A 19,540-nucleotide genomic window follows, 5' to 3' on the forward strand; every position below is an offset into this window, starting at 1 on the left:
TTTTCTGTAGTAATAAGGGAATACCAACTGGAATGAACAAGCTACAACATCCTTATCTTGTTGTCCACAAGTATAGAAATTGATCCCAATAACATTGATGGAGGATTATCAAACATCAAATGAGGGTATATTACAAATGTAGATTCCAGCCACTTAGAATTAAAAAATATGGCTTTCATTAAAATCTCCAGTAGCAAGCATAAAGAACTTAGAAGGGAAATCTACAACAAATAAGTTCTTCCAGACATGGAATAAAGTTACCCCAATTAAGCCCTCATAACATATTTGGAAAGATAAAGTTTCTAGCATTCATCTTTAGTAAGCAACATCCAAGTACATAAGCCTCAAGCTCCAAATAACCTTCAAATTATCTCAAGCTATAGTCTCAAGTGTCTCCACAAACTTTCAACAAACCCAAAACAATAGAAAGAGCTTCTCTTATATAGAGAAGAGAGCCCAAAACCTCTTTTACATAAATAATAATATCCATATGTGAGATCCTAGATCTCTCTTAGGAAAACATAAACAATAGTATCTCTTAATAAACTTCTAAGTGACAAGTCAAACAAATAATAACAAATGCTTAGTGGGAATGTCCCATGTCATATTCTCCAAGTGGGACGTCCCCTCCTCAATATGTCCATAAGCTTAATCTCCATAATGTAACAACCTTCAAACCAAGTGTCAGCTAATAGATCCATAGAATGAGGAGTTAATGAATCAATATGCTACAATGACTCTAAATACCTCAAAGTAAGCTCTAGATCCCAATAGTAGGGAGACAACACCACCAAAATATGCAATGTGAAGTGGTTAGGCCTCAAATATTGTGCCAAGGAGCAAGGAACAAGGGAGCACTCCACACATGTATATTCAACCACCCAAAGTTCATATCTTTGTGCTAAAATAGACACATAATCTAGGGTGCACCTCCATCAATGAAAACAATGTATAAAATATGCACCAAGTAGCCTTTGGGAGGCTACATCTCATGAAAATAAATGCCAAAAGGAGGAGCACTCTCTCAAGTGATGAGTAACCATGACAAGTGTGCCATCAAGTTGCCATAAATGCCCATATGTTCTAGGGCAATGGCTACATCAACATAGAAGATTGTGCCAAGGAAGAACGACCCAAAGCCATGTGCAATGTAACATCCTCGTGCCTCCAAATATGTGAAAGATGGCCAAGGAGGTGGAGCACTCCATCTCCTCAAAAGGTTGATCACTAGGAGAACATCAAATCACTATCCTTTAAGGTGCTTGTTACCGCCAATGTTATTAGAACCGAACAAGTGATCGAACCGAAAAACCTTGTAGACCAGGAATTGGTCAAAACTGGTAAAAATCCAAAAAAATCATGCTACAACAAACGCCTACATATCATCAAAATCATTACCTATTATACTGGGGTCTTCGTCATCAATATAACCATTTAGGCATTAAAATAAGATAGAAAAAACGTAGCATGTCGTGTCAAGATTTTGTTTGAGAGATGGGTACATTTTTAGTAGAGTCATGATAGAAGAGTTCGACAACCAATGCCACTAACATCAAAGTACATAGAGGGCTTGGTGCTCTTTATTAAATACTAGTTCCATACCCTCGTACATGACAAAATATAATGGAAACATTGCAATTCCCCCAATCCTGAAAAACTATTAAGTTTGTTGTGTTAATTTTAGGTATGTTCTATGCTAGAGCAATTTATTTCAATTTCTTTTCCACATTAGCAATCACATCAGCATAAAGTAAACTACAGATAGAACATAAATATAAATCGCAAAAGACAAGCCCAAACAAGAGGACACAAGATGTGGCGCTAGCCAGGAACAAACCCCACAATGTGGGGAAACCCTTGATCAATTCTTCTTTTATGTTCTTCAAAGTTCAGCATAGAAAGTGAGAGAGATAGTACATTTACAATAGAAGTCAATCACGTTGACTTTTGATATCGTCATGAGATCAGTTGAAGACATATTGCTTCAATTGATTCTCTAAGGTGACTCGTTCACCTATCATAGTGATGCATCTCACCTATTTGTTGCACGTTACCGTGTGACACCTTGCTATACTGTCACATGTGTTGAACCTTGATGACTGAGCTGCTTTCATCTTCATGTTGCTCATCATGCTGCATCTTCCATGGTCTTATTCATCATCAAGCTGCCCATGCTCATGATCTCATTCATCATTATGTTGCCCATGCTCATATCATCATGCATCATTATGTTGCCCATGCTCATATCATCATGTTGCTTATTATGCTGCCCATGATCTCATACATCATGTTGCCTTCCTTTGGAGACAGATGCTCCGGCTGTTTCGGCAGTTCCGGATTTTCCAGCAGTTCCGTCAATTCCAACATTTCCGGCTTTTCCGGATTTTCTGGTATTTCCGGCTTTTCCGGCAGTTCTGGCTTTTCCGGCAGTTCCGGCTTTTTCAGCTTTTCCAGCTTTTCCAGCAATTCCGGCATTTCCGACTTTTCCAGCTTTTCCGGTATTTCCGGCTTTTTCGACTTTTCCTTAGGATCTCTCCTCCTACTAAAACCCAAAGACAAGTAGAGAGAGGAAGAGATCCAAGTGTGTGTAGAAATGACTTGAAGTCCTCTTCTATTTATACTAAAACGTAGAGGTTGAATAGACATGACTGTTGGGCTTCTGAGCCTACATAAGTTGCTGGCCAACTTAACAATTTGTCCATAACATAAATAAATTCATAACTTCATAAATACTTATCGGAATCGGATGATCTTTAGATTAATCCTACACCTCTCAATGAGAGGGATCCAATAAAAATATCAGCTGCCATAAATAATATGACCCACATGGAGTTTGGCCCTAGTTGCCAATTTTAACACTCCCTCCCAACTAGGGAGAACTCCATCCGCTGATCCATATGTCCAACTGTACTATCTCTACCATCAATACCCTGCACTGCTCTGCTAGCTCTACGCAGCTCTACTGGCTCTACTTTGCTCTGCTCATCTCTGCTTAGCTCTGTTGGCTCTGCTCTGCTCTGTTGGCTCTGCTCTGCTGGCTCTGCTCTGCTGGCTCTGCTCTGCTCTACTATGCTCTACTAACTCTGCTCAGCTCTACTGGCTCTGCTCTTGCTCAACTTAGCTCTGCTGAACCATGAAGAAGAAGAATTGATCGAGAATGTGTCATACCATTCTCCACTGACCCGAAGTCAATCTCAGAGTGTGTACCACTGGTCCCAGACCAGTCCTCAACCGACCCGAAGTCAGTGTCATAGTAGGTACAACTCCTACCACTGATCCCAGACCAGTACTCTACTGACTCGAAGTCAGTCTCAGAGTATGTACCACTGGTCCTAGACCAATCCTCAACCGACCCGAAGTCAGTGTCATAGTGGGTACAACTCCTACCACTAGTCCCAAACCAGTACTCTACTGACTCGAAGTCAGTCTCAGAGTATGTACCACTGGTCCCAGACCAGTGCTCAACCGACCCGAAGTCAATGTCATAGTGGGTACAACTCCTACCACTGGTCCCAGACCAATATCATTGATCCCAGATCAATGAAGGTCATCCTAGCATAGGGAGTACGGTAGATACAGCGATGCGTCCATCGGTACTACTATGGTCCCTATCCTCATTTCCCTGCTCATTGATCAGATGAGAGGTACTTCCCATGAGTCCCAGACTGCATGGGTAGGATGCCTCAACAGGAGAACTTAATCAATCATGTCCTCACAGGAGAACTAATCATCCTGCTACACAATCACCATGGAGAACACATCATCCAGGCCTCACAGGAGAACTAATCATCCTGCTACACAATCGTCATGGAGAACACATCATCCAGACCTCACAGGAGAACTAATCATCCTGCTACACAATCGTCATGGAGAACACATCATCCAGACCTCACAGGAGAATTAATCATCCTGCTACACAGGAGAGCGAATCATCCTGTCCCACAAGAGAGCGAATCATCTTGTCCCACAAGAGAGCGAATCATCTTGTTCACAGGAGAGCGAATCATCCTGTCCACAGGAGAGCGAATCATCTTGTCCACAGGAGAGCAAATCATCCTGTCCATAGGAGAGCGAATCATCCTGTCCCAGTGTGCACCACCAGGGGAGGGTGAGTCACCCTGTGGTCGTATGTTGCTCCAGTAAGAACCGCAAGCCCCCAGAGCTCCCAGAGCTCAATGTATGCAACATGCAGGACCCTTTTACAAGGGTCTCTCGACGACTCCAAGTCGTTCAGGAAAATCACAAATTTGATCTTTCCCCGGGGCTCTGACAAAGTGTAGCGACCTGTACATCATCTCAGTGCGATGGAGCCTCCTTGCTCATCGACTTACCATATCCCAGATAAGGCAGTATCTGATGTCTATCTGCTGGAGCAATCATTGAATACGAGATTCCTCAATAATTGAATCCCACCTCTGGTTGTCACAGAGAATCACAGTGGTATTCATCATGTGTACTCACTAAAGAGTTTCCACAACCAAGCAACTTCATACGAGGTCATACTCGTAGTTATGCATCCGATCTCGATGGTACTTATAACAACCAATTTTTGCTTCCTGCTCATCCATAATATCGAAACAGAATCCAAAGAGAAGCAGCATTGAGAAGTGCTCTAGTGATCCTCCACACTGCCTGCCCAGTCAGCATTCGAATAATCATGCAACTTTCATATTTCTGGCAGTGTATCTCAATCCATGAGAGATTGTGCCCTAAAGATATCTCAGAGGATTCTTGGCACCAATCCAGTGAGGCTCAACCAAATATGAGCTCACCATGCTAACTGCAAAACATATGTCCAGACGGAAGTTCACCAAGAACATCAACGTGATTGAGTTTATGAAACTCAGAGGCATTTCCCAAATCTGGTCCGACATTACTACCATATAACTTCTGAAAGTTAATATCCTCGAGGTAGTCACAGGCTTGCAGTTTATCATTCCACATTCGGAATCCAACTCCCTCTTACTTCTGCAAATGAGAGGGTCTGCACCTATCAGAAATAGGTCGTCCTTATGAGGTGCCAGTATGAGAGGTCTATCATCCACAACCTTCGAGTAATGGTTTGGATCGGTTTCACTCCTAGTGAATCTCAGCTTCATCAAACAGTTATCAATCCTCTCATACTACGCCCGGGGTGTTTTGCTTCAAGCCATAGAGGGCTTTCTTCCACCTGTATACATGAGATTCCCGTTCATGAATCTCAAACTCCACAGGTTGTTCCAAACCTGTGGACCTGCTACATGAAGGGAATGGTCCCCTTGTAAAATTTTCCTTCGGTATATCTCAGACATGTACCTTCATGCTCTTTTTGAATTCAGGGATCTCGATCACCATCTGACTCACAGACCTCCGATGCTGAGTCAATGGACATGGTCCCCAGTGGACTTGATACAACCCTAAACTCTAAAACATCTTTGAAAAATCTATTTTCAAACACGTACCTTTCCATCGATGAGTGCCACCCTGAAACCTTAAACTTCCATTTCCGAGATGGACACCAGGTTCTTCTTGCGATCAGGTACATAAAAGAGATTTTGGGGTTCCTTGCTTTCTTTGAAGAGTCGACCATTTCCTTGATGACCTGCATTACTTATCATTCCTCTAATCATTGAAGATGTCCCTGGAATGATTGTTATCTTCATCAAGAAATGTGTCTCTGCTATTCGAAGACTCCTTTGCATGATGGCCGAACTTATTGCAACCAAGGCATCTGCCTTTCCTTCCACCCTTAGATCTGAACTTCCCAATGAAGTGATCTTCCGCTCTACCATTCTAATAATATTCTCTGCTTCCACTTCACCCTTAGCGAACTTAGAAGAGAGATGTGGAACTCATTGATCCTTTTGTCTTGTCCATATTGTCTTTGGTGATTGCTCTTTCACTCTTGCTTGGGCACTGTCTTCACCTCAGCTTTGATACCATGTCAATTTCTTTTCCACATTAGCAATCACATCAGCATAAAGTAAACTGGAGATAGAACATAAATATAAATCGCAGAAGACAAGCCAAGACAAGAGGACACAAGATGTGGCGCTAGCCAGGGACAAACCCCACAATGTGGGGAAACCCTTGACCAATTCTTCTTTTATGATCTTCAAAGTTCAGCAGAGAAAGTGAGAGAGATAGTACATTTACAATAGAAGTCAATCACTTTAACTTTTGATATCGTCATGAGATCAGTTGAAGACATATTGCTTCAACTGATTCTCTAAGGTGACTCGTTCACCTATCATAGTGTTGCATCTCGTCTATTGTTGCACATTACCGTGTGACACCTTGCTGTACTGTCACATGTGTTGAACCTTGATGACTAAGCTGCTCTCATCTTCATGCTGCATCTTCCATGGTCTTATTCATCATCAAGCTGTCCATGCTCATGATCTCATTCATCATTATGCTGCCCATGCTCATATCATCATGCATCATTATGCTGCCCATGCTCATATCATCATGCTGCTTATTATGCTGCCCATGATCTCATACATCATGCTACCTTCCTTTGGAGACAGATGCTCCGACTGTTTCGGCAGTTCCCGGTAGTTCCGGCTTTTCCGACAGTTTCGGCTTTTCTGACAGTTCCGACATTTCCGACTTTTCCAGTTTTTCCAACTTTTCCGACTTTTCCAGAAGTTCTGGCTTTTCCAGCTTTTCCGACAGTTCCAGCTTTTCCAGCTTTTCTGGCTTTTCCGGCAGTTCCGACAATTCCGGCATTTCCAGCTTTTCCGGTATTTCCAGCTTTTCTGGCTTTTCCGGCTTTTCTGGCTTTTCCTTAGGATCTCTCCTACTACTAAAACCCAAAGACAAGTAGAGAGAGGAAGAGATCAAAGTCTGTAGAAATGACTTGAAGTCCTCTTCTATTTATACTAAAATGTAGAGGTTGAATAGACATGACTATTGGGCTTCTGAGCCTACATAAGTTGCTGGCCGACTTAACAATTTGTCCATAACATAAATAAATTCATAACTTCATAAATACTTATCGGAATCGGATGATCTTTAGATCAATCCTACACCTCTCAATGAGAGGGATCCAATAAAAATATCAGTTGCCATAAATAATATGACCCACATGGAGTTTGTCCCTAGTTGCCAATTTTAAAAGATTTAGAGTGAAATCTAAAATTCTACTTTCTCCACATGAAATCCAATGAGGTTGGAACACTCTCAAACATCCCGAGTCATTTCATAGTAATACGAGGGCCATAGGCTTGAATATTAGGCTAGCTTAGGGGAAAATTAAAAGTGGGTCAACCAACTAAATAGTAAAAAAAAAGGCATTTTTTTAACGTTGGCCTACATAGGTACAAATTGCATGGAACCGGTCCTGAACCGGTTGGTTCTATTCGGACCAGTTTTGGGCCAAAAACAATTGGACGGCCAGTTCCACCGGTTCCGGTCCGATTCTGATAACACTAGTTACCGCTCAAACTTTCTCCTAGAGGGATATGTCCTAACCCCAACAAGAGAGCCTAGAGGCAACTCTTAGACAAGCGACCCACTATCACCTCAATGGCCTTGGCCCACTCTTTAGGCTGAAGTAAAGGGTCCGAGTTAAGGGGGGAATCCTTGAAGGTCAAGTTACGTCAAGCCATTGAGTAATCAAGGGGAGTTCTAAGGCTTGGCTTGACTAAGCCACGAAGTAATAAAGAGGAGTTCTAAGGCTTGACTTGATCAAGGGTTTTGCAAGTTAAGACTACCCACTCTCAAGGTAAGGTTCAAACATAGGTGTATGCGAATAGCACATCAATTTATCAATTACCAACAAGCTTAAATGTGTTTAGCTTAGACAAAAAGTACTTATTCAAAGTGATGCTTCGAAAATGTAAAAATTGAGCATTGTGAATTTCCACACAAGTTTTCAATTGCATCATGAAGCTTATAGCAAGAACGGAACATGTATCCAATGGAAAAATAACTCTAATTTATGTCCAAATGAAAAAGTCATAAATCATTCATTCACCATAGTTGTAGACATCACCATATACCAACAATGTTTGTTTCAAGGCAACAAACTTGTATAAAAGTTATACCAAGAGAAACATTGATCCACATGTATGTTTAGAGTATAATTATGATGTTGAAGAATACTTAGAACCACAATGAAAAGTCATTGCCTAAAATGCACTTGACAACAACCATTCAAATCAGACCATAACCAAACAGATCCCAAATAGTGATGAATTAATCACACTTGCAGCAGTTATGATATGCCATCAACGAAGTGCTTGTATATGTGCATGATTTTAGAGTAATTGTAACCAATGGGAGTTGTTACCACTCAATCTAGCTGGGGTCCTAGGAGGGGTACCAAGGGACAACTACTATACCAAATGTCAGCAATGGGACACAAACCCACTGTCACCTCAGTCTTGTCCCCTACTCTTTACAGAATTTCACCGATGGGAGGAGTCTCGTTATGAAGGAAATCACTAATGGTGATAGGATCAACAATTAGGTGCTATGTGATTTCCAGGGCCCATTCAAAGGAGAGGCTCAATTACTTTGACGAAGCTTAGTGGCTCTACAAGAAATACCTACAAGAAGGCCCAAACCTAGGAGGAAGGGTTATTCAATTATAAGGGATAATCCTAGACCTAAGGCTTCCTAAAGAGGCAAGCCCTCTCTAAGGGCTTTATAAGATGATTACCATATAACGTTTTAAGACAAATAGAGAGACCTAGGGAAAAATCCAAACAAGGCCTAGCGCTTTGAATGATTGCAAGAGAATGATATTCAATGTAATTACTAATTCAAGCGAGGAGAAAGGGGAAGGTCGAAATGATTAACTTCCTTTGAGTTTTCAAGTGCAAGTGACTTTCAATGCAACCACTAACCATAGAAGTTCAAGGATAAGATCAATGTTGGAGCTAGGGCTCAAGATTTCTCTCAAACTAGCCACAAGAATTGTTTTAAATTTGGAGGAATAATAAAGGACACAACTACACAATAGCCTACCAGCTCGCTCTCAAAAATACCCCTCCTAAGGCAATCCGCACAAGGCCCTAGTTGACCTTCTAGGGTTAGGGCAGAATTTTGTAAAGGATGAAAAGAAAATGGTTTAAGGTTGATCACCTAGGATTAAGACCAGTGCCTAGTCCTTTTGGGAGAATTGGAGTCAAGAGTTGCTTTGTTTCAATAATTTCGCTCTTCCAAGGAGACCTATTGCAGCTTTGCTAACCCTAAAGAGAAAGCTTGAAGGTTGTTATAGATTTTTATACTTTATTGACAATGGTTTGATGGAGTTTCGAGAATGCAAATGCATAATAACCCTCTAGGAACATTCATTCAACATCATCTATGAATAATGCATGTAATACTTCCATAATCTTAGTGTTCTTCACAAATTCGCATCAAATTAGGACAAAATCAAGATTAAGAAATGACATTCCATACATTAGACATTCATCAAAAGAAAAGAAAAAAGTACATCATCAAAGTACTTACAAGACAATGAGAATATATCCATCCATCCACAACATGCCAATAAAAGCTCCAGGAAAATAATGCGAAATAATCCAAGTGTCAAAGTGCATCTAAACTCCAAAACTTGTCCAAAATTGCAAGTCTGAATACTCAAGAAGAGAATTTGAAATCCAAAAAATGATCATCCAATACAAAGTGAGGCCTCCTTTATTTATATGAGGCTCCTCAAGTTCGATTTGTCCTAATTTAGCCTAATTAAGCCCCTACTAGTATTTTAATATGCAAATAACATCCCTTTTGGTGACAAACCCACCAAATAGCTCAATAAGTGAAACATATGCCATCCAAAGCTAGCCAAAATGATAGAACAATGACCAAGATGATTGTTGGAAGGCCTAAATGAGTCCTCAAAGTGTCATGATGAAGAGGAGGGCTCCATAAATGATGATCAAGGGGGTGGCCCTTTGATTTCCAAGCAAAACATGTTGTTGTGCTCCCAAGTGGTTGTGGGGCACAATCAATGGTCACATGGGTCTCCAGTGGCTCAATAACAAGCCGATGCTCCATAAGTGAGGGCTAGAAGATGATGCTTGTTCTCCTGTATCTCTCTGGATGAGACAAAACCCCATCTAGGCCCTAAATTAGCTGCCAAGTGTTGGGTGCAAGTGTGTGGCCAGTTGGGCAACATGGTCCAAGTGCATCACCATCTTTGTATGGTTAGGGCACGAACAAGCAATGTGTGGTGCTGAAGAAGCCCATGGTGTGGCAATCAATGCTCTGTTATGGTGGAGGCCCATTGCTCTCTATGCTCACCCTACAAATGCCATTATGACCCTCTGGAGGGCTTTGATCTCATATAGGGAGACCAAGCCCAAGATGAAGACCCACCTATAATCTTGTGTAAGATCAATGTGTCTCCTTTGTTGATTTGGGGTAGCGTCGGATGTGCTCTAGCCACGAATTTGGTGGAGAGGTTGGGGCACATGAGATCTCCAATACCCAGAAAGGGTTTTGGCAGATTCTAAACAGATCAAAAGATATTAAAATAATTAATATTTTTAATGGAGTCCCTAAGTCTAAACTTAGGGAAAATAAAATATTAATGTGTATTAATATGAATCTGTGTTAGATTGGTCCAAAAGACATGGATCAAGCCAAATCTAATCTTAGCCGTAGATTAGGGACTTAATCTCGACCGTTGATATGTCAACAGGAAAAGTATAAAAGGAGGCTTGAGGGTCACTTGGAAAATACACCAGAGTGATCAATCATTCTATTCTCTATAGTGGGGTTTGCTAAGAGAGATAGAATCAGTGATCGGGAGAGCAGCTGAGGGGCATTGAATACAGAGAAGGCAGAGATTGTGCCGAGAGAGCAACACAGCAGCCAAGGAGAGTGATGCAGAGCCAGCAAGGGCTCACACAGGGCCACGCAGAGGAAGCCAAGTGCTGCGCAGAGCACTAAAGAGGCCAGTGTGTCTGACACAGAGGCCCAGAAAGCTGACGCGGGGCCTCCTGGGCAGTGTTGCACGAAGCGCCCCCCCCCCCCCCCCCGGTTCCAAGCATCCCGTACGGAAGCGCCTAGGAAGCTTGGCCGGAAGCGGCGCTTCCAAATTCGGAAGCGCCGCTTCGGCTTTTTTAGCCGCTTCCTGGAAATTTGGAAGCGCTGGCGCTTCCGAAGCGCCGAAGCGCGCTTCGTACGGCGCTTCCCAGACGCTTCCCAGACGCTTCCCAGACGCTTCCGTACGCTTCCAGAAAAGCTTCCGGAAAAGCATTTAGAAAATCGTTTTTTTTTTTTCAATTTTTTTTTAAAATTTAGGTGAGTTTGCTTGTTGGGGGTGGGTCCACCTTGGGTTAGGGTGACAAATGAAAGCAAAAAAAAATATAAATATAGCAGATGCTCCCTCATGGTAGTGTTAAATTCTTAAAGTAAAAGTGACATTCTCCTTTATTTTTCATTTTCATCCTTTTACTTAAATTTTTAACATTACCATGAAATGACTCAGAATGTTTGAGAGTGGTTCCAGCCTCATTGGACTTCATATGGAGAAAATAGAATTTCATATCCTATTCAAAATTCAGCAGACTTAACAGTTTTCAGGTATTCAGGATCAATGGGATTGTGGCATTTCATTAGATTATATCAAGTATGAAGGTATGCGATTAGCATTTAATCAAGAGCACCAAGCCCTATATGTACCCTGGTGTTGGTGGTGTTAATTGTTGAACTCCTTTGTCACGCGACACGCCCTTAGCAAAAAATTACCTTTCAATCAAGTCAAAATCATCGATCAAACATGTTAAGCTTTTTCTACCATATTTTAAGTCTTGAATTAGGTAGTTTGATCAAAATTGGGCAATGTTGACTAATATCCCTAGACAATCGAGGTAGAGGCAAAGGCTAGACAAGAGGAGAAGAATCTAGATTCTAGATCATTAATGTACAATGGATGTTATATCTATCTTGATTTATGCAAAAATATGCATGTTTTCATGTCTTCTACAATTAATTTGGTATTTGGGATGTTTGTTTTGAGTATAAATGCAAAAAAATATAAAATATATATATATATATATAGCAGACGCTTCCGCGGACGCTTCGCTTCCTAGATTTTTGGAAAATGACGCTTCGGCGTCCCCGCTTCCAAAAAATGCTTCCGCTTCGCTCCCGCTTCGTGCAACATTGCTCTTGGGGCTGACGCAGAGCCAGCATGAGACAAAGAGGGGCTGACGTAGTCCAGATTGAGCAGACGCTGGTGTTGCAGAGCAGTTTTGTGCTGAGGAGCTGCCGAAAGGATTTTCCGGGTTTCAGCCAGGAGATTTCTCTCAAACTGTGAGGTATAGCTGCTAAGGAAATTCTCTGTTGGGTAGGCCAGTTTCGGCACCCAAATTGTACTCTGATATTGCTTAATAAGAAAACCCTCAGATAGTTGCACCAGTTTTTCCGCATTGGGTTTTTCCGGGGACATTGGTCCAAAAATAATGGTGTCATGTGGTGTGTTTGTTCTTGTTTCTTTTAGTTGCAGATCTGTAATATGTTGAGCATGCACTGGTGTTTATTTTCAGTATTTACTTTGTAAATAACTTGTTAAAGAAAAATAACAAGTAGGTAGGAATAAATCAGAAACTTCAACATGGTATCAGAGCGGTGATTGCAAATCACAGGAGGACTAAAAGACATCAACCGAGCGGAGCAATAGCAACAGAAAACAGTTGTCCCGCAGGGACGAACGCTGTTTCTAGCAGCGCAAAAGCCATGAAGTGTGACATAGAGCCAGCCAGAGCCATGCAGAAGAAGCCAGGAGTTGCGCAGAGCCTCAGAGGGGCCAGCGTTGTTGACGCAGTGGGCCAGAGGGCTGATGCAGGGCATCCCAAGGCTGACGCAGACCCATCTAGGGTGATGCAAAGACAACGTGAGGCAGAGAGGGGCTGACGCAGTTCACAGAGAGGCAATTGCTGGAGTCTAGAAGGCTGCAAAAATATTGCGAAGTGGAGTTGTTGAGGTACTATAGTCAGAACAGTACCTGACAGAGCAGGGCCAGAGGAGTTGTTACTGAGAGTTTCCAGCCGAGGAACCTAGATCAGCAGTGCAGTTGCACAAGACGATCACAGTAGGGGGCATCTCGACAAGCAGCAGAAGGATTTCCAGGAGGGAAATCAAGACTCAGAGGGAGTCCAGAAGAGAACTTCCAGACAGGAAGTAGAGGCTCAGAGGAATCGACAGAGAACTTCCAGGAGGGAAGTAGAGGAGCTTCATGGCACTACACGGGGTGAGAGACCAGAATAGACTGGACGAAGCATCGAACTTTGCAGTCTGGAAGGCCAGAATATTATCAGTGCTTGACAGGAATCATGTCAAGAACTTCACCTTGAAGGTTATAGCTATCCCAGTCGACCCCAATGATAACGACAAGTACGAAGAGGCGATGGCGAGGGCCAAGTGCATTATCGTTGACGGGGTCAAGGATCATGTGGCACCACATATAGCCAAGAAGGAAACAGCAGTTGAGAGTGGGAGGCTCTCGAGAACCTGTACCAGCATACTTCTGTGCAAAGCAAAATGTTGCTCGAGAACCAGATGAGGTCGTATCAGATGAAGAAGGGTCAATCGATTGACACCTTCCTCGGAGGATTGAATGAGATTCGAGACCAGTTGACTGCTATAGGAGCGACACCGGATCAAGAGCTTATGGTGAGGACAGCCACGAATATTGTCTCAGAAGATTGGGAAGTGTTTGTCCAGAGTATCCTGGGCAAAGGGACTCTCCCACCTTGGGACGAGATGTGGGCATATCTTCGCCAAGAAGAGATCAGACGAAAGTCGAAGATAGGTAGCAACAACAAAGGGATCAAGGTCAAGCAGGAGGAGGAGGATGTGGCCCTAGCATCTGAGGGAAAGCAGGAGAAGCGGAAGAAGAAAGTCTCTCCAAGATCAAGTGCTTCCACTGTGGGGAGATAGGGAGTTCCCAAGGAATAAGAGTAACAGAGAGTCTTCCGAGACTAAGGCAACGCCAGCACGGGCAGAAAAGGAAGTTTTAACAGACGATGATTGTGCCATGAGTGCTCCGCACCACTTGAGCGGAAGTGGGGAGACATCAAGTTGTAGTCAGGTGAGCTACAGGCGATTAGAGGCAGGATCCTCGAGGTACCCAACCTCTTGGGTTAGACCTTGCTACAAGAGCCCCATCAAGGAATAGAAGGACTGGCTGAGTCAGGTAAAAACGGATACGGATGGAGCAGCAGACAGAGCTACAGTGCAGGAGTCCCGAGACAGCGCGAGGCTAGCAGACTGCAGCAGTGCGAGAGGCATAGGAGTGTTGCACCAGTGCAAGACAACACAAAGAGGTGTGCAACGGTGCAAGATGCAGGGAATTGTTGCAACAGCGCAGAGGTCAGAGAGGGAGCACTTGTCAGCGGCAGAGGGAGCTTCAGCATTAGTGGGTGTTTCTAGCCCAACAGGGAGGTCAGTTGGGAGATCAGTTACTTACTTCTCAAAAACTGAGTTGCAATGCAGCAGTGGGCAGCACGATGCAGCATGATGAGAGGAGGTGCAGTGCTGGGAGAAAGGACCAACGGCGGCACGGATGCAAAGGGAGTTGTCGTACAAATGCAGCAGTGGCAGTGGCAAAACCATGGGCGACAGTATAGGATACAACAATGCAGAGGATGTTGGGCAGGAAGGCCTAGCATCAGCATAGGTACCGATGTCGGATGATCAGAGTAATGCTCAGTGAGGAGTATTACTAGAGCACAATCCTCGCTAAGAGGGAGTGTTGATTTGGGGTAGCATCGGATGTGCTCTAGCCACGAAATTTGGTGGAGAGGTTGGGGCACATGACATCTCCAATACCCAGAAAGGGTTTTGGCAGATTCTAAACAGATCAGGAGATATTAAAATAATTAATTTTTTTAATGGAGTCCCTAAGTCTAAACTTGGGGAAAATAAAATATTAATGTGTATTAATATGAATCTGTGTTAGAAGGGTCCAAAAGACATGGATCAAACCAAATCTAATCTTAGTCGTTGATTAGGGACTTAATCTCGACCGTTGATATGTCAACAGGAAAAATATAAGGAGGCTTGAGGGTCACTTGGAGAATACACCAGAGTGATCAATCATTCTACTCTCTAGAGCAGGGTTTGCTAAGAGAGATAGAATCAGTGATCGAGAAAGAAACTGAGGGGCATTGAGTACAGAGAAACAGAGAAGGCAGAGATTGTGTCAGGAGAGCAGCACAGCAACCAAGGAGAGTGACGCAGAGCCAGCAAGGGCTCACGTAGGGCCACGCAAAGGCAGCCAAGTGCTGCGCAAAGCACCAGAGAGGCCAGCGTGTCTAACGCAGAGGCCCGGAAAGCTGACGCAGGACCTCCTGGGCTGACACAGGCCAAGAAAGGCTGATGCAAGGCCAACGTGAGACAGAGAGGGGTTGACGCAGTCCAGATTGGGCAGACGCTGGGGTTGCAGAGTAGTTTCGTGCTAAGGAGCTACCGGAAGGATTTTTCGGGGTTTCAGCCAGGAGATTTCTCTCAAACTGTGAGGTATAGCTGCTAAGGAAATTCTCTGTTGGGTAGGCCAGTTTCGGCACCCAAATTGTACTCTGATATTGCTTAATAAGAAAACCCTCAGATAGCTACACCGGTTTTCCCGCATTGGGTTTTTCTGGGGACATTGGTCCAAAAATAATGGTGTCATGTGGTGTGTTTGTTCTTGTTTCTTTTAGTTGTTGATCTGTAATATGTTGAGCATGCACTGGTGTTTATTTTCAATATTTACTTTGTAAATAACTTGTTAAAGAAAAAAAACAAGTAGGGAGGAATAAATCAGAAAAAGTGCATGAAGGGTTTCTTAACTAAGTAAACTTAGAAACTTCAACATCCTCACCTTCCAGTACAACATTCCATTAGTGCAATTGAAAAAATAAGCTTACTAATCATGGACAAAAGTGGACAGTTCATAGTGGCATGCCCTTCCAAATGGGATTTAGAAAGTACAGGCGTTACCTTGCTCGACAAGAGAGGTTAATAAAGGACTCTATTAAGTGGTTTCAACCTCTAAGTGAGTGACAGGTCCATGGTACATCCATCAAATGGCAGGTGTCATGTGAAGTAATGATGGAATGAAATGGAGCAATATGGAAGGCTCCAAGCCACATGCCATGGTACAAGGGTAGTTATAATGAGGGAAGACCACACATTGCGCGTATGGATGTAGGAGGGAGCAATCATGGAACATGAGTTACCCTGGCCTTTGTTTTTCCACCCTTCTTAATATGCCTTTTGCCTTCTATTGATTTTCTTTCTTTTACTGCTCGGGGCTCTAGGGGATGAGAGCATGATGTGTATCATGTAGCAGTGATTACCCCCTTAATGTTGGGGAGTTCATCGCCCACTAGCGGTTGGAACAATCATGGGTTCCTTAATGATGTAGGAGGCACTCATAGGGACCCTAAGAACTAGGGTGATGACCATAACGACAAGGGGTAGAGGCTCATGTTTGGCTTTTGCCCACATGCTAATTTTTTATGTCCCGACCATCTTTTGCATTTTGTGGTACATTTCTGGTTGTAAGTGGCCAAATTATGCTTTTAACTTTCTTTTTAGCTACATCAACCTCAGAGGCAACGTTCCAAGGCCGACCCAAAGTGTAGACAAGGGAAGGGGGAGGCTAACACCTTGTGGACCCAATGGACAAATGTGGACCCAGATGGGTCAAAGTGTGAAAAAGGGTTATAAATTATAATGATCGGAGGGGAGTGAGTCTGGGTAAGAAAGCTCATGCAATCAGAAAAATAGCACCCTTGTGAGGATGTCTCTAAGGTAGTTACCCCTTGGGGGATAACAATGCTCATATGTCAAACCCAAATATCATGCCACACCAATGCCAATGTGTCAATCCCATCTATAGTGCTCCCCTACTAAGTAAGAACATGTCATGAATAACGTACCACCATAATCACCAAGGGACTAGATCACCATTTATGCATGGAGTACTTATCTAGGATGGCTAAGAACCATGATAATAAGACAAACATGAAGAGGGTAGATATCACCAAACAAAAATGCCAATAATAAAACACTAAAACAATCCCCTCATGGTGATGTACTATAAGGGATAGCAAGAATAAGCAAGAGTGCACTAGTTCACATTGCACTACTGGTGAAGTTATCCAAGCTTGTGATTTGGGGGGGGGGGGTCGAGAAAATAGGGTACTTCATACAAGATGAACACTTTCAACACCCACTCACACAACCAAATCAAAAATCATAACACCAATATTTTTACGTGGTTTAAACCCAAACACTCCATGGCCCCAGCCAACAAGGCCATTTGGGGCAACTTTATTAATGTAAAAGAAAATTTGTACATAAGAGAGTTTTTCACAATAAATCATCGGCAATGACCCTCCGTGGTCTTTAATAGAGATCATGGACCAATTGAGTGTTAAGCTACTAATCCTAAGTCGTAAGTATTGAGGAGAATATGAGTCGTTGGTTCACTCTATGTCTAGAAGATATTGTGATCATCATATTACAATGCAACTAATGCATAATAATGAAACAAACTTTTACTTAAAGACACATTAGACCAAGTTGAAATTAACTAACTCCCAAGTGTCTAACTATCATAACAGGGGGAATGTCTGTGAGTCCCTAGAAAATCACAAAGTTCGAGACCACCTTTTTCTGAGTTGTTAACCTTTTCTACCAATGAGGAGTTGTCATTATCCAGTGATGATGCATTAGTGAGATCTAGATCTAGAGGTGGTCAACTACATGTACTATAAATTGACATCATGGGATGAATACATGTGTAAAATATGGCTTAAAGCTTTTGCCACCAAGTTCTTGTCTTGTGTCTTCTATCCTATTTCCTAACAGTAAATAATAACTACACAAGCATGTCCTGAGAATAGAAGTAGAAGTACCAAACGATGAAAGCCACACTAAAACCAATGTTAAAGTCCACTCTTCTTTAAGTGTCCAAGCTTAAAATGCACCCATATTCATGCTATCCACAACATTATAAGCAAGATTAAAAAATTTGAAAACATCTCCAACATTTGACCAATCTTTGTTTCTTTTATTAATGCAATAATTGAGACCCCCAAATTCTCTATCATTACACTCTCTAATAAGGTTATTTTTGGTAAGAAACTATTAGAAACCAAGAAAGAAAAATAGTGAGTGCATGCCTTTCCATTGATAGATTGAATAGCCCTCCACTTGCATATATTAATGCTCGAGTGGATATCTTAAAAATGACAATTGGTGTGCACCATTCTCATTGTTAACGTGCAAAGGTGCAAGATATCTCTTTGGTCAATATAGTCCATGTTCCTATTATAAACCCATCCTCTCATAATAAATACTTTTCTAAAGGTTCTTTCCCATCTCCTAGAATGGCTTTTGGGGCCTTTAGTATTTGGAGAAATCAATGATTAAAAGAAATTTGTCATTGTATAAGGCCATGCTTATACCTCATTCCTCAGCAATCGCTAGGGTGTTACACCAACTCTCTAAAAAGGCTTTTTATGGCCTTTTTGTATTAGGATAAAATAGTTATTAAAAGAAATCCACCATTGTACAAGGACACGTAGAATAAATTAGTTATTAAAAGAAATCCACCATAGTAGAAGGACATACTTGTACCTCCAAAATTACTAGGAATTAGCCCAACCAAATTTTTCAACAAATCCATCCCAAGAGTTTTACGTACAATTTCATTCATGTCAACTACAGTTCCAGCATGTCATGATAATAAAGAATTGTCTTTATATATCTATGTACCTTGACCATTAATATAGTTTTTAGTTTTTGTTTAGATTCTAGAATAACATCCTAGGGGTCTTGTGTATCCACTTTTTCCACTTTTCAAGTGGTCTTTTGTTACAATCCACACCTACAACATAAGCATAAACAAAAAAGGAAAATTATGGTGATTATTAGCATGCAACACATGTCAGTTCGAGCAACTATGGGAATGCAATGAATAAACCTTGCATTATCAACAAAATGAACAATCCTTGCACCGGTGAGGTAGATTATGTGAAACTCAAAGCTTCAGCAACGATCCTCTTCCAAAGATCAACGCTATAAGATCATACCCTACCACCCATAGGACAAAGCCGTGACAAGTATTTGTAATGTATGGCCCCACCCAAAGACCATAAAAACATGATGACTATGGTCTATCCTTGGCATCTCAGTGCAGCTTATTCACTAAGGAGTAAGGATAAGTAGGGTTGTAGACAAAGTTCACTGAGTAAGGATAAGCAGGGTTGTAGACAAAAGGCACCGCTACTCCCTTGAACATAGTTGGAATTCCCATTGCTCCTCGTGTAGAAAGCTTAAGCAATGAAATCGATGTCGCAAGATGACATCCCTGGGCAAAAGCCTAGTTGATCACAATTAAAAATATAAATGTAAACCAAGAGTATATCATTTTAACCAGCCAGGAAGCAAATGTGACTAGGATTGACCTCAATATGATTGACCTGCAGAACTATGGCTCATGCTGATAAACATGTCCGTGCAATAATTAGAGCTGTCGTATGGTAATCATGATACCAAAAGCAAATGCCACATAAACATCATTATGCTATTAGCCATGCTCATG

General features: G+C 42.2%; 1 protein-coding gene across 1 annotated transcript in view; it reads right to left on the bottom strand.

Moving 5' to 3' along the window:
- Positions 1-19,540, bottom strand: part of LOC149197536 (chromosome transmission fidelity-like protein) — a 77,956-nt gene that overhangs the window by 57,298 nt on the left and 1,118 nt on the right. The gene's annotated exons all lie outside the window — the stretch shown is intronic.

Source organism: Pinus tabuliformis, chromosome 2_2 (assembly GCF_031772625.1).
Source record: "Pinus tabuliformis cultivar Carrire ecotype Pingquan chromosome 2_2, CPIR1, whole genome shotgun sequence".
Classification (NCBI taxonomy): domain Eukaryota; kingdom Viridiplantae; phylum Streptophyta; class Pinopsida; order Pinales; family Pinaceae; genus Pinus; species Pinus tabuliformis.